The 15,852-nt window shown below is 31.6% G+C and overlaps 1 long non-coding RNA gene across 1 annotated transcript; it reads right to left on the bottom strand.

The window, feature by feature from the left end:
* Window positions 1–11,807: 11,807 nt before the first annotated feature.
* LOC107896898 (uncharacterized) lies at window positions 11,808–13,239 on the bottom strand. The gene is made up of 2 exons (XR_001683931.2): window positions 12,901–13,239; window positions 11,808–12,545 (listed from the first exon to the last, which is right to left on the bottom strand). It is a non-coding gene; the product is annotated as an uncharacterized lncRNA (long non-coding RNA).
* Window positions 13,240–15,852: the final 2,613 nt, after the last annotated feature.

The following is a 15,852-nucleotide window of genomic DNA, read 5'->3' as shown; positions in this document are numbered from 1 at the left end:
ACATCATTTAAGCACATTCATAACTCTCAAACCAAGTCAATATCTAAGTCTTTTACATGAAATATCATCACATTTGTCGAAGTATTCAATTTTACCTAATTGACCATATAAACATATATGTATGTATTTTACCAATTCTTGAAATTCTTAACATACATATATAACTTCCATCATTTAACCATTTCAATACACACTACAAGTATGATAAGGCCTTGTATATTTACATCAAAATATGCCAAACACTAGCCATTCCAATGGCTAGTTACAACCAAAACATTATTGTGCCAACATTGGCTAGTTAACCTATACATGCCATTATATCTAAAATAAAGTTTGTCATTTTATACCAAAACGAGTTGAAGGATAGTGTGATTTAGTTCTGACTCGCTTCCAACCTTTTCGAGCTTCTGAGTACTATAAAATAGAGAAGATAAAACAAAGTAAGCATTTACTGCATAGTAAGTTCACATAACTGGAAACTTAACTTACCATTCATTTTTATCAAATAAACATATAAATTGCATCCAAGCAATTTTGGCTTAAAGCCTAAAACACACAACTTCACAAATCATGTTAGTCAAGTAATTTACATAAATACCAAGAACATGGATGAGCTCATCATATAATAATTTTCATATACACATGCTTTTCATATCATACTTCCATATTACATGTACATTTCCATGACAAATCATTTTAAGTTTAGTTTAGCCATGTCAGAACTTTACCCGTTGAATTTATTTGAAATATTGATGGATACGCTCATGTAGTACACTTAAAGTGTACAAAACTGAAAATCCGTCAGTTTATATCCAGAGATACCCATTAGGGCACATAATTAGGAAACACTCTCTCGAGCCATATAACAGGATGTTCATGTGAGCCATGTAACATGAAGCTTATCTGTGCTATAACAGGAATCTCATTAGAGTTTAAAACAGAAAGCTCATTGAGCTTATCAGGTAACTCCGAAGAGTTATTATCAGGGAGCTTCGGATAGCCATATAACAGGAAATTCAAGCGAGCCATATCAGGAAGCTCAAAAAGAGCCTATATCAGGACGCTCATAAAGAGTTGTGTTTGTGTCCACAATATGCGCAGGATCATAACCGATCATATAACAGGACGCTCACAAAGAGTTGCGGTAGTCCGCAACACATGCAGGATCACTACCGATCAGAATGCTCGTAGGACCCATATAACGGAAGTTCGAGAGGGCTTATAACAGGATGCTCGTAAAAGCTATGGTGTGTTCACAACATATGCGGAATCACAACCAATACGGGAAATCCTGTATCCATCAAATTTTAATATTTCAAACGGGACTTAACATTTATCAGGCACTTTCATATATATAATCAATTTCATGTACATAATAATTGCACAATTTATATATATATAAAACATTCAATTCAAACATATAAATGTACATAATTTAGTTATACGAACTTACCTCGACAAGTGTTCGTATATTTGAAATCTACTAATCTAAAACTTTTTCTTTTACTCGATCTAACTTTATATTTGAGTTATCCAGATCTATACGAATGAATTTAACATCAATTTAATCCATTTCATACTCAATTTAATTTAATTCAATTTAACTTTGTATTCATTTCATATGAATGAACTTACCATTTTGCCCCTATACTTTCAATAAATGACGATTTCGTCCTAGGCTCGGAAAATGAAATTCATGCAATTTAATCATTATTCCAAACCTAACTGATTTTCACATATAACATTTACAACCTATGTAATTCATCAAATTTAGAAATTTTTCATGAATTTTACATCTTTACAGTTTAGTCCTTAAATAACAATTTCATCAAATTTACTTTACAAAAGTTGTTTATCTATCAACAACCTTTCATTTTCTACCATAAATTTCAGAATTCATGCATATTCATCCATGGAAAAACCCTAGTACTTTGATAACTTTACAAATTAATTCCTGAGATAGCTAGATTAAGTTATTACGATCTCGGAAATATAAAAATTACTAAATATGATACTTGAATACTCACCTAATTTGGCCAAATAAATTTTCTCTTTCTTCAAGTGTCCATGGCTAGGGTTTCCATAGATTTTATTGAGGAAAGATGATATAAAATATGATATTTCTTATTTTATTTATTTATCATCTTTTCATCTTTTAATTTCCAATTTCATCTTTTTCTTTAATTAAATTTCCATGGATGACTAATCATCCTTATATACTAACCCCACTAATTGGTCTAATTACCATATAAGGATCTAAAATTTTGAATCTCATAGCTATTTGATCCTTCTAGCTACTAGAATTCAACTTTTTCACTTTATACAATTTGGTCCTTTTCTCCTAATTAAACATGAAAGTGGTAAAATTTTCTTATCAAATTTTCATACGTCATTCCTATCATAATGCAGACCATACAATAATATTAAAATAAATTTTCTTTTTGACTCGAATTTTTGGTCCCAAAACCACTGTTCTTAGTTCACTAAAAACGGGTTATTACAACTACCCATTAGATGTCCTTAAATAGATGATGTATCTCATTAAAACTTTACTAAGATAAAAACCCTATAGGAAAATAAATTCTTAGTGAAGGAAAACTAGTACACTTATCTATAATATACATAACATGTTACTTCATTAAAAACCTTATTAGGAAAATCTAATGGGACAAAACCCTGATTAAAGAAAAAAATAGTACAACACGCATTTACTTTGTAATGCCTAGATTTGGCAGGTCCTAAGTTTGGTTGAGAAACCTAAAGGAAATTTGATTCGCGCGATACTATTCGCCTAAATGACGTTTCTGGCACACTCGTAGAGTACATAAGCAACAATAGGATGTAAGGTAAAAGATGTTCCCCGAGAGGTGTGTGTATGTGTAGAATGAGAGTTTGGCGAAGAAATTAAGGGTTCTTGAGTTATAAGGGATGTCACCAAAATTAAGGTACACCTAGTTTGTCTAGCTAATGTGTAAGTTACATACTAACGAGATAGTTAGAAGTGAACGATGAGACAGATCAAAGATATGAAAAGATTTTGGATTCTTGTACATGCTTCTCTATAGCTGTAAGCCACTAATAAGGGTAGTTTTGAAAGTTAGAGACACGTGTCAAATTCCACTATGAGAATAAGGATATATATATTTAAGTGAGCTTCTGAAGAAAAAAAAGTTACCTTCTTCCTTCTGTTAAAAACACCATTTTTAACTTACTTTGAAGCTGATCAGGAATCTGTCTTGCTAAAATAAAACTAAGGATCAAGGTTTTTACATAAGGATTGTTTTCTCATTCCAATGATTTCTGAGAGTTCGAGGATGGATGTTCAGACCTAGAGATCAAGTTATTATTTGTGGGTATCAGGTGAATCCCTAAGCTGACTCTTGCATGTGGTATGTATATTCTATGAACTTTAATGCTTAATAACCAAAGCATGAGATTGAAACTAGCAAAGTATGATGTAATAACTCTGATATGAAATGAAAGGTTCAAGATCATACATGAATAAAATGTATGAAGTTTCATGGACTAATTGTAGGACATGAACCTGAATGTGTATTGCTTGTACATTAGTGTGAAAGCATGAATATGTCTACCATAAGTATGTCATTGAATGATGGGTCAATGCATGATCAGTCTGTGTCTGTCTCCAGAGTCGTCAAAGGGGTCTATTGGGACTAAAAACATGAATATCTGAAATGACAAGACCATGATCGTGGCACTAATGGACCATATTGTGTAAGATCGTAATTGGTGGGTTATGACATCATATGGGAAGAAGATCATATCATGTAAAATTATAACTGGTGGGGTATGGTATCATATAAAAAGAAGACCATATCGTGTAAGACTGTAACTGGTGGGTTATGACATCATATGGAAATATTTAAGGAAGGTTATTACCTAATGTGATTTTCTGTGTGTCCCAGGATAATGAGGGGCAAACCTCACTAAGCGTGAGTCTAGGAAAATCCCTATCATCTAAATCACCAAGAAAAGGGAAGCCTTTGTGGTAATATTTGTTAAAGGAATCTTTTGTGGTGATCTCTGTTAAAGGAATCTTTTGTAGCGACCTCCATTAATGGAAGCCTTTGTGGTGATCTCTGTTAAAGAAAGCCTTTGTGATGATCGCTGTTAAAAGAAGCCTTTGTAGCGAGCTTTGTTAAAGGATTCCTTTTCGGTGATCTCTATTAAAGGAAGCATTCGTGGCGTTCTCTGTTAAAGGAAGCCTTTGTTGCGATATTTGTAAAATGAAGCCTTTGTGGCTATCTTTGAAAGGGAATGTCTTCGTGGTGCAGTATAAAAGAATGGCCTTAGTGGCAACCATCTAAAGGGAATGCCTCTGTGCCAGACCTTGAACGGAAGAAAAAGGAATTCTAGGTAATATCTGAAGGAGCGACGTATACAATATTTTAAAGAAATAATGTGTATGGTGAATTCTGAAAGTAAGGCCCCATATGAAATGTTAAGGTGAATCTTGCATAGTAAAAAGGTACTGTAACACCCCTTACCGGTATCTGACAACGAGTCATAAAATTTCGTCCAAATTAAATACATTCATACATAGGCATGTTGTCCCTTATATAGGCCTACAAGGCCCAAAACATACAACAAGAGCAGTTCGGGACTAAACCAAGAACTTTAGAAAATTTATGAAACTTAGAAGAATTTTCATGAAACAGGGTCACACGCCCGTGTGGGTAGGCCGTGTGGTCACACACGCCCGTGTGGCTTGGGATACGCATGTGTCTTCAGCCCGTGTAACTCTCTATTTATGACATCATCAACATAATTAGTGTCACACGGCCGAGTCACACACCCGTGTGCTTAGGCCGTGTGGCGAATTAAATTCCAAAAATTAAGTACAGACTTCACACGGCCTGGGCACACGCTGATGTCCTGCAACTGTGTCCTTCACACGGCTAAGACACACGACCGTGTCTATACCGGTGTGTTTACTACTGAGTATTTTGTTCTACATTTAATAAGGTGGAGGGGACACACGGCCGGATCACACACCTATGGGGTAGACTGTGTGTCACACATGGTCTAAACACACGCCCGTGTGTCTACCCGTGTGGATAACTTTGAGGCTATTTTCCAAGCCTTTGTCACCCCCACTAACATATGCACACTCACTCAACTCAATGACATCTTACATGGCATAAATGAACGCGTACACATTCATAAACATGACTCAAGCATGTCAACTTCTTATCAATTTATAATAGCTTAAAGCTTCATATTCCATTTAGGTCAAGCTTACCAAATTTACATGCAATATAAAACATCAAATTTACTTCCATTTTACACATTCATGCCTTAGTTGTTATTGTGCCATTTACTCACAACTCCATCACCAAACATCTATGGTCACATCCACAATTCATCCATGCTAAATGAATTTAACCATATCAAGAGTGATCTTAACACATGCATGTATATATGAATAGGATTACATCCCCATAATTAATATGAGCCATATCTCATGGCCTTATACAAAATGAATCATCAAATCATTATAAGCCAATACACTTGGCTAAACCAATATGACATATAACAGAAAGACCAAGTCCCTATACATGCCATACTCAAAATACTTAAATTCACTATACCCAAAGATTAATTTGATGGTGTGAATCGAGCTCCAACATTCTTCGATCCCCAAGCTAGCTTGGCAGCACTATAAGGAAATGGAAAGGAAATAGAGTAAGCATAAAGCTTAGTAAGTTCACATGCAAATAAATAGCAACATAATCATATATATATATAAATACCATTGACATAACATAGTTTACTTATGTGTCATCATGAATTTATAGGCATAACTTACACATTTCCAATCGTACCAAAAGTTTATCACATATTGAGCTCGTTTATATGAGTTTTTCGAACAGACCTATACCAACTCATAACAAATTATCATATTTCCTCATCATTGACTTACCTGTCAAATAACTTACAGGTTTACCTGTTGAACACTTGGAATACTATCGGATACACGGAAGACTTGCACATAGTGCTTCAAATGTATCTACATGCTACCTCATCTCACAATCACACATTGCTCGCTCTCGAGCTAATCACAGGCCTACTCACACAAGCTGACAGTCAGGACATAACTACTCGGGCTACTCACACAAGCTGACAGGTACCCACAACATTTGTCGGGCTACCTAGCCATCGTAGAACGTACAAGACTAGCACCCGGATTCACATAATCACATATACCTATAATTTCATGAGCTCATAATCACATAGTTCCTAGTGACATGTCACATTGTATCCAAAATTATTCCTAGGATTCAAACAGAATTTTTCTCGATATCACATATTCGTCAAACTCGTTCACAATGTCATGCTCATAGACTATAACATCGTTCATACACTTTTCATAATAATTAATCATAGAGACTCATACATTAATAAAATATTAAAACATGATATATCATTGCATTATTTACACATGAACTTACCTCGGTAGAAAATATAGACAATTAATTCGATTTAGTCCAAAATCTTGTTCTTTCCCCAGTTTAGGTCTAGACTTCATTTTTCTTTATCTATAATAGCAAATTCAGCTCATTTAATCATCACATTATTCAAACCAGTCCAAAAACTATATTTTGGAAAATTTATAATTTTTCCCCTAAACTTTTACATATTTGCAAATTAGTCTCTAGGCTTGTAAAATAAAATGTGTTCATTTTCTTTGTTACTCAAGCCTAGTCGAACCTATGACATACTCATAGTAGCCCACATTTCTCATTAAATCATACATCTTACCACCCATTTTAGACTTTTTACAAAAAGGTCATTTTTTAGGTGTTTTCATGAAAAACCACTTAGTAAAAGATGTTTATCATACATCAACCTTTCTTATTCCTCTATTAAACATCAAAATACATGCATGTCACATATGGGTCACTTTTTAAACATGAGGCCTAACTCAAAATAAGGCTAGAAATAGGTAGATCATGCTTCAATGATCTCAAAAACATAAAGAACATAAAAAATGGGGCTAGGGAGTACTTACAATCGAGCTTGAAAGTTGAAGGAAAAACCATAGCTATGGCTCTTCAAATTTTTGGCACATACATGAAGAAGATGAACAAAATTTTGACTTATTTTTCCCTTTTTATTCTTTTATTAACTAAATGACAAAAATGCCCTTAAGGCCTTTCTTTTAAATTTTTCTTATTCATCATAATTATTGAAATTGGGAAAATTACTATTTAAAGACCTCTAATAAATAATCCATGTAAATTTCATGCCTAAAGCTTCTAGATCTCACATTTTGTAACTTTTGCAATTTAGTCCTAAATATCAAATTGGACACTTTATCAATAGAATTTCTTCATGAAACCTTCACAAAAGCATGTAATCATATCATAGACCTTATGAGAATCATAAAATAATTATTTCTACTTTAAATTTTTGGTATTGAAATCACTGTTCTAACTAGGTCCTAATTCGGAATGTTATAGGTATGAACAGTGAAGCTGGAATGTGCCAGAGTACGTGACGAATCAAGAGTATTCTATTCGTGTGGTCCTCTGAAATAGAAATGATTAAGGAACTAGGTAAGGGAAAAGGAGTATGTGAATGAGGTAATGGATACGTGAGGGATAAGTGGTGATCTCAGGGCAATGTATATCTTATGTGGCTTAAAGAATGGAACCTTAATGACGAACTTGCCAGAGTCAATGATAAGAATAAGGGGATAGACAATAGAGTCACCAATTATAGCTCAAGTAATTGACGGTTTACGCATTAATTTCTATCGAACTTACCTTTGTGATTTATGTCACAAGTAAGCTGTATGAGACTGTGCAAAGAGGGACGATGCCAAGGTTACACCAAGGAATGGCGTGATGGGTTGTTATGCATACTAAGTGAGCTTGAGTGAAGCAACGCATTCAAGTTTCACAGAAATAGCCATGCAATTGTCTACAAGTCTTGTAGAGTAGCCAATTATATTGTTTAGAGGCAGAACAAATAGAGCCTCATAAATAAGTGTGATATGTATACTTATAAGTCCTCGTCGAGTGAAGGGCCTTGTTCAAATGGTTGTAAGTACACATTATACATATAGACGTAAGTTGGTTGGGTAACTTTACTAAATAAGAAGTATTTTTTGAAAGTTGTATGTTTTGGCTAAGTATAAGTCTGTGTTAGAATGGTAACACCCAAGATCCAGACCTGACGAATCGGTTCGGGTTGAGAAAATTACAAATTTGGTATCAGAGCACGATTTAACTGGTTCTTAAACCAAAAAGAAGTAAAGAAGCCTTGAATGCATGATACGGCGAACATGGTAAAGTCCCTCAAGTCTATTAAAATTATTTCATCATGTGATAGATGTATTAATAATAGTTTAATGAAGAGAAATAATGGTGAAACGAAAGGACAAAAGAAAGGTAAAGAATCAATTCGTTGATATGAATAAAAATGATGTTACATGATATGATAAAAATGATTCATGGCGTAACCTTTGACAAGAGAATTGAAATAGAAGATCACGATATATGAATGGATACGTAAGACCATGAATTCATGACTCATGGTAGTATATGAAATGATGGCATGAATGGACCACAAGTATATGACCTTATATGGGATCACTAAGGCATGTTTCATATGAAATCATGATGGCATGTTAAGTACAATATCTGCTAACATATTCTATGAAATATTTTGTGGTATATCGTGTCTGCTACTCAGTGGCGTATTCTAATTATATCTTATAACATCTTTTGTGAAGTCTGCCGGGACAACAAAAATGAGATTTTCGTATAAAGCCAGTATGGTGTGTTCTATTTGGCTTGTATGGTGTTATCTTTGATGAATGTTTGGTAAGATTTACATACCTAGATTTCTAGTGGAATAAGAATAAGCCAGATAGCTTTGTAATAAGTATAGCTAAGGTAAAGTATTATTATAATTAAGGTCAAGGGTTGGGCAAAATCTGTGAGTTAATCGAATAAGTTACTAAAAAGAACCACATAATTGCAATATGGTAAAGGTATTCACCACAATGATTTGAAATGGTAAGATATATATTTGTATATGTGTAAAAGTGAAGAATCTTTCATTGAGAGTATGTCTATAATATGATGAATGGATGAATCAGAGATATTTGGAATCTGTTGAATCACGTTTTTCAAGGATTTAATGACCTCCCATGAAATCATAAGAAATATTCTTAATATACGTAATCTTAAGAAAGGAATGTGGAATTCATCTTATGGTCTAAGTAGTGTTTTTTCAATGTTGTATAGAATCAAGGTATGCCTGAGAGTCTTTTTGGGTATTCGCCAAATACATATGTATTCATCCAAAGTAAACGTTAATGAATAATTGTTTGAATTAAGGGTATGGCTTAAGCATGGATGGTGGAAGTGGATTCAAATGATAAGTGTTGTTAAGAAATTATCATTGTGATAAGAAGTTTATGAAAAGTTTGAAAGGACTTCTCAGTTAACTAAATAAGAAAGATTTATTAGTATAAAAGCATTCTGATCGACTACGCATGTGCATATTAAAACAACGAATTTGTATAATAACTTTTAATGCTTGGTTTTACTGCAAGCATACAATCAGTTGTAATATTTATAGTGTTACAATAGAGGCTAAGTGACTACTAATACGATTTTATATTATGGCGATTCATAAAAGATGAGTTTATAAGAAAATTAAATACTCTACTCTAGGGACTAAATTGAATGAGATGTAAACTAGAGGGACTATCTAGCAAATTACTAATGGGGGTTGTTTGACTTCAATGTGGTTCACCAAATCTTGGACTAGGGACATAAATCAAGTAAATTACCAAGTGGCTTCATTTTATTTTATGGGATCAATTTTACCTCCTTAGACGAAATAAGTCCAGTTTATCTTTCGATCTCGTCGATTAATTCGGGACTACCAAATGGGTGCACGATAAGATTACCTTCTGGTCTCAATTTATCTTAATATTCATTTAGGGATGTCACTACCTAAGTTCTTAATTTTGTTCAAATTAGTTTAATTTGTTATGACTTAGTCATTTTTCCAAAGATTTTAGTTTATCTACATCTCCATCAACCAACCTCCTTAAGGGTTTAGCTACACATACTCGAAGTCTAGAAAATAAACATAATAATGGAAAACAAAGAAACAATAAAAGTAAAGCTTGAAAAATGTGAAAGTTGAGATTTTTATGCAAGAAAACTTAAAAATCATGAAACCAAAAGCATCTAACAACGAAATATCACTACAGGAAAATAGGGCTTTAGCAGTGTTTTTAGCGGCGTTTTATCCAAAAACGCCGCTAAAAATAGAGCAATAGCGGCGTTTTAGCAAACACGCCGCTAAAAATAGAGCAATAGCGGCGTTTTTACCAAAAACGCCGCTAAAAACAGAGCAATAGCAGCGTTTTACCAAAAACGCCGCTAAAAACCAGAGCAATAGCAGCGTTTATGGTCAAAACGCCGCTAAAAGTCATATAACCCCTAAAACCCTAAACCCTTAAAAAATCATAAACACTAATCTATAACCCCTAAACCCTAAAAACCATAAACACTAAACTATAACCCCTAAAACCTTAAACCCCAAAAAACATCATATGGATGTTGATGTGTATTTACATAGATATTAATGTAAAAGCTTATGTTCATAATAAATTATGGAAGCAATACTTAATATTAATTAAATTTATTTTGGGGTTTAGGGTTTAATATTTAAGGTCTATGGTTTAGGGTTTTATGGTTTAAGGTTTAATGGCCATGGGTATATAGTATGTTAATCTCAAGTGAATCATATTGAATAATTAAATCCTAAACCATATAATTAATATATATTTAGGGGCATAAGTAGGGGGTTGAAAGGGTCTCTACCCTCTAAGAATGAAAAATTTTCCATTTTGATTTTTTGAAATTTTTAAAATTTTTAAAGGTAAAATTGCACTTCATCCCTTTGAATAGTGGAAAATTTTTTATTTAATCATTTCAAAATTATAAAAATATATGTTAAACTTTAATCGTTTAAAGTTTAAATGATAGGGGGTAAGGGTTAGAGGTTAAGGGGTAGAAGTTTAGGGTTTATATTTTTTGGCTTAAAGTTTAGGGGTTAAGAGTTAGAGGTTTTACGAGTTATGTGGTTTAGGGTTTAAGATTTAGGTGTGTATGGGTTTTAGGGTTAAAGGGACATAGGTTAAGGGTTAGGGGTTTAGGGTTTAAGATAATTAGTGTGAAAATTATATGTTAAAAATTTGAAATACTATTATTTAAAATAATTTTAAAGTTTTTTGGGTATTTGACTGATTGTTTTTTAATCTATATATTAAATAATTTCAAATTTTAAAGAATTAAAAATTTAAAAAAATTTAAGATTTCAAATTTTATCTAATTCTTTTAAATATTAGTTAAATTTTTAAAAAATATTTATTTAAATAAAAAAATTAAAACACTATTATTTAAAATAATTTTAAAGTTTTTTGGGTATATAAGTGATTGTTGGTGCAAGTTGAATGATATTTTGATTAAAAAATGGGAAACCACATTTCAATCTCTATTCTCTAAGATTGAATATTCAAATTATATATTATCATGTAATGTTTTAATAAAAAGTTAATAATATTAACTATTTGGATTAATTAATAATATTATAAAAATATATAGACTAAATGATATTAAAAATTAAAGTATATGCAAAAAAAATTGAAATTTAAATATATTAGATAGACCAAATTAAAATTTAACCATTTTAGTAAAAAATAATAATAATAATAATAATAATAATAATAATAATAATAATAATAATAATAATAAAAGAGAAAAAAATTATTAGGCTGCATACTTAGTGGCGTTTCTTAAAAACGCTGCAAAATTACCGTCGTTTTTATAAAAAACGCCACAAACATCTTTTAATAGAATGAAAACGACTTCGTTTTTTGGAGCCCCAAATTTCCTTTACTTTCTCCAATTCAGATTACCCCTGAACGTCTAGTTCCCCAAACCTTGAATCTCCAAATCCCATAAAACTTCCCCCAATTCGATATCCTCAAATCAGTTTCCCCAAATCCCCAAATCAAAATACCTTTGATTTTCGCCGAAGTCCCTTTGATTCTCTTTTTTTTTTCATTTTCATTTTCACAGTACACTCCATCACTCGCATCCACTGATTCTCACTGCTTTTGCAGTACCCATATCTCAAAATCAATTCTACGCAGTGTTTTAGTTACCCACTGAACGTTGACTGCAACTCTCTATTTTGTATTTCCAATATATCGATCTGTGTTTGAAGATATGGTGGAAGCGACTGTGTAAGGCCCAAATTTTGCCCGGGGCCCAAAAACCAAATAAAACAATTACAAAACCCATTACCCAGTTGCAAGCCCAATAAGCCCAATAAACATAAAAACTTAGCCCACAAAATATTTTCTGCTAAACAAGTAAAAAACCCTAGCCCCAAGCATGTGGCCGCCGAACCATCGGCCTCCCCACGCGTGCTCGGCCACCACGCCTCTGTCATCGCCACTCCGTACGCTTCTGAGGGTCATCTGACACCTGCAAAATGAAGCAGACACCAAGACAGAAGCAGACAAACAAAAATGACAAATATAAACAATATTTTCCTAATATTGTAACAGGCTATAAAGCCGAGAAGAAGCGAATGTATTAAGGGGGTTTTTTTTTTCTGAATTAAAAAAAAGCAGTTTTTCCAAATTCAAAAAGGGGGAACCGATTGTAAATGTGGGGATTCTTGAATATTCAAAAAATCAATACAAAAAAGGTCCCATAGAAATCGAAATACAAAAAATAGTAAAAAGGTTGTTCCTTTTTCTTGATTATTTTGCTTTCATGCTTGTTTTTGATAGAAAAAAAGAAAATAAAAAGAAAAGAGAAGAAAAAAAAACATTACCTTTCTTAAGATTGGAGGAGGAAACCGAGGGTTTATTGTCTGTTATTTTATTTTTTAAGAGTTTTGGGTTTTAAAACGAGGTAGGGAGAGCCAAATCGGCCGAAAAAAGGGTGATTTGGGAACGCTGGCCATCGTATAAGGTGGCGGTCCGACGACGGCGGCGAAATGGGTTCCTTTTGAAACCCTAGCTGATCTAAAAAATGAAGAAAATGGTGAGGGGGGGGGAACAGCTGCTGTTCGTTTCTGGAAAAGAAAGAAAATGAAAGATTCCTTTTAAAAAAAAAAATTGGCCATTTTATACATTAACTAAAACAATGCCGTTTGGGTAGAAGGAAAGGGTCCATGCGCCTAAAATGGATAATTTGTGTAGCTAGTCCCTTCGAATTTTCTAGGTTTTCATTCTAATCCCATTTTCCTTTTTATTTTTCTTCAAATTCTCCTCTTTAATTTTATTTCATTTTTAATTTAACCCAGGGCCTTGTTAGTCAAAACGCAACGCAAAAGGACTAGGGATATTATCCTGTTTAGTCCCTGCTAGTTTCAGCGCACCGCAATTTGGTCCTTTGACTTTATTTTATTTCTATTTTTACCCCAAAACCCCATTTGACTTTCAAATTAGTCCATTTTTGTTTGTTTACTCACTCATTCATCTGTTTATTTGTTTATAAATATATTTTTCCATTATTCTTTTGTTTTACTTGTTCATTTATTTATTGGTGAATATTATTCGTTTACACTATTGGAATCATTAATTCATAATTCTTTTATTTCTTTTCAATTTTATTTACTTTTGTTGTTGCCATTTTGTTATCTTTTATTATTTTATTATTTATTCATCTATCATTCATTTTTTTATATCTATATTTTCTTTCATTAATTACTCATTTTATTTATCATCATCATCATCATCATCATAATTATTATTGATATTATTATTATTATTATTGTTACTTTTTTCATTATTATATTATTACTATTGGTATTATATTTATACTCATGTTTACTTTATTATTCTGACATTATCATCATTTCTCTAATTTTATTTATTTATTTATGTTTCTATTACATTTCCATTCATTATACTTCTATCTATATTTATATATTAATGTTACTTTTATTTTTTTTACGTATTTTATTCTTGTTATTATCATTTTATTTATTTATATCCTTTACATATTTTATTTTTTTACGTATTTTATTCTTGTTATTATCATTTTATTTATTTATATCCTTTACATAGTTTTCTTTTAAACTACAGATTTTTTTATTATATCGTTAATATCATTTTTTTATCTAATCTTTAAAATGAGCTTTATTTATTTTCATCATTTCCTATTATTGTCATTTTACTATTTATTTATTTATTTATTTTATATCTTTACATACATACCTTCTATTTTAAATTATTGTATATATATAACATATTTTAAATTTTCTTAAGTGTTAACCGTTTTCAAATTCCTTTTATTGTTGTTCGTTTCGAACTTTCTATGTGTTACTTATTTTAAAACTTTTATATATATATATATCTCACTTTGGATTATGTTTATCTATTTTTGTTTAAACTGTTTTTGTATATTATTATTATTAGTATTATTTTTAAATTTCTCTTTCACGTATTATTTATTTCAAACGCTCTTATTGTTTTAAAGGGTCCTTTTATTTTACCTTATGTATTGTTTTAATTCATTTAACATATTATTTATTTGAAATTTGCCTTATATATTATTTTATCCCAAATTGTTTATATTTTATTTATGTTGAATCTTTTTCACATATAGTTCTTCTTGAACCATTCTTTGGCATTATGTGTTTTGAATCTTAATCACTACATTTTTATTTATTTGAAACTTTTATCCTATTTGCCTTAAATCATTTTTTGTATATTATTTTACTTCGTTTGTTTTTGCCTATTGGTTGGTATAAAAATAATATACATTGCGAATATGGTCATTATATGCATTAGAAATTATTTATTGACATCTTCATATTGGGGCATTCATTAATATTGTATCTAATTCATGTTTCATTATTCCATGCGCCATTTTACACTCTTGTTTATCTAGTTCAAATCATATCATGTATTAAGTTCCAATGTTTTACTCAATACGGATCGTTCAGTTTTTATTCCAAACAAAATAAATACACATAATTTTAAATTGCATATTTGCTATTATTTCATAAAAGGAAAATTCTCAAATAAAAATAATATTCGGTGTTCGAAATTCAGGGAAACGTGCCCTAACTTACTGGGTTTCGATTTTCCTCGTTCATCCTAATTAACCGAATATCCTTTTAAAAGAAGTTAAAATACATTAATTTTAAATAAAAGGCAAGCTCAGTCCCAAAGTTCGAGATGTCGTGTCCTAACTTACTGGACATGATATTTTATTACCTCGAGATGAGAGAGTCCTTAACATTCGTTTTAATTTATTCAATCATTTTTTTAAATTAGCATTAATACAAAGAGGGATCTTATTTTAAATTCTATCAAGTTTTCAAATTTTTGACACTAAGACACTAATTAATTAACTAGGTACCAATTTTGGGCATATCGAGGGTGCTAACCCTTCCTTATGCGTAACCGACTCCCGAACTCGTTTTTTGATTTTCGTAGACCAAAAATTATCGTTTTAGTAAAGCTTAAATTTTTTTAAAATGATTAATTTAAGGTGACCCGATCACACCTCATCAAAAAGGATTGGTGGTGACTCCCATTTTAATTTTCACTTTCAAAACCAAAGTCGATCCCCGTTTAAAAAAAATGGTTACGACAGCTTGACGACTCCACTGGGGAATTCGAGAGTCAAACCTTAAATTGATTAATTTTTGTCTTTTGTCGAAAATTGAAAATCGGTTTTAAATTATCTGCATTGGATATTGTTTGTTATTTTCGTTGCTTTCTTCATAATATGCTTGCTTTAAGTAGTTTAATTCTTTGATGTATCTTTG

The sequence above is a fragment of the Gossypium hirsutum genome, chromosome A03, assembly GCF_007990345.1.
Source record: "Gossypium hirsutum isolate 1008001.06 chromosome A03, Gossypium_hirsutum_v2.1, whole genome shotgun sequence".
Lineage (NCBI taxonomy): Eukaryota > Viridiplantae > Streptophyta > Magnoliopsida > Malvales > Malvaceae > Gossypium > Gossypium hirsutum.
The sequence above is the reverse complement of the archived record's forward strand: the minus strand, read 5'-3'. Positions and strand labels throughout refer to the sequence as shown.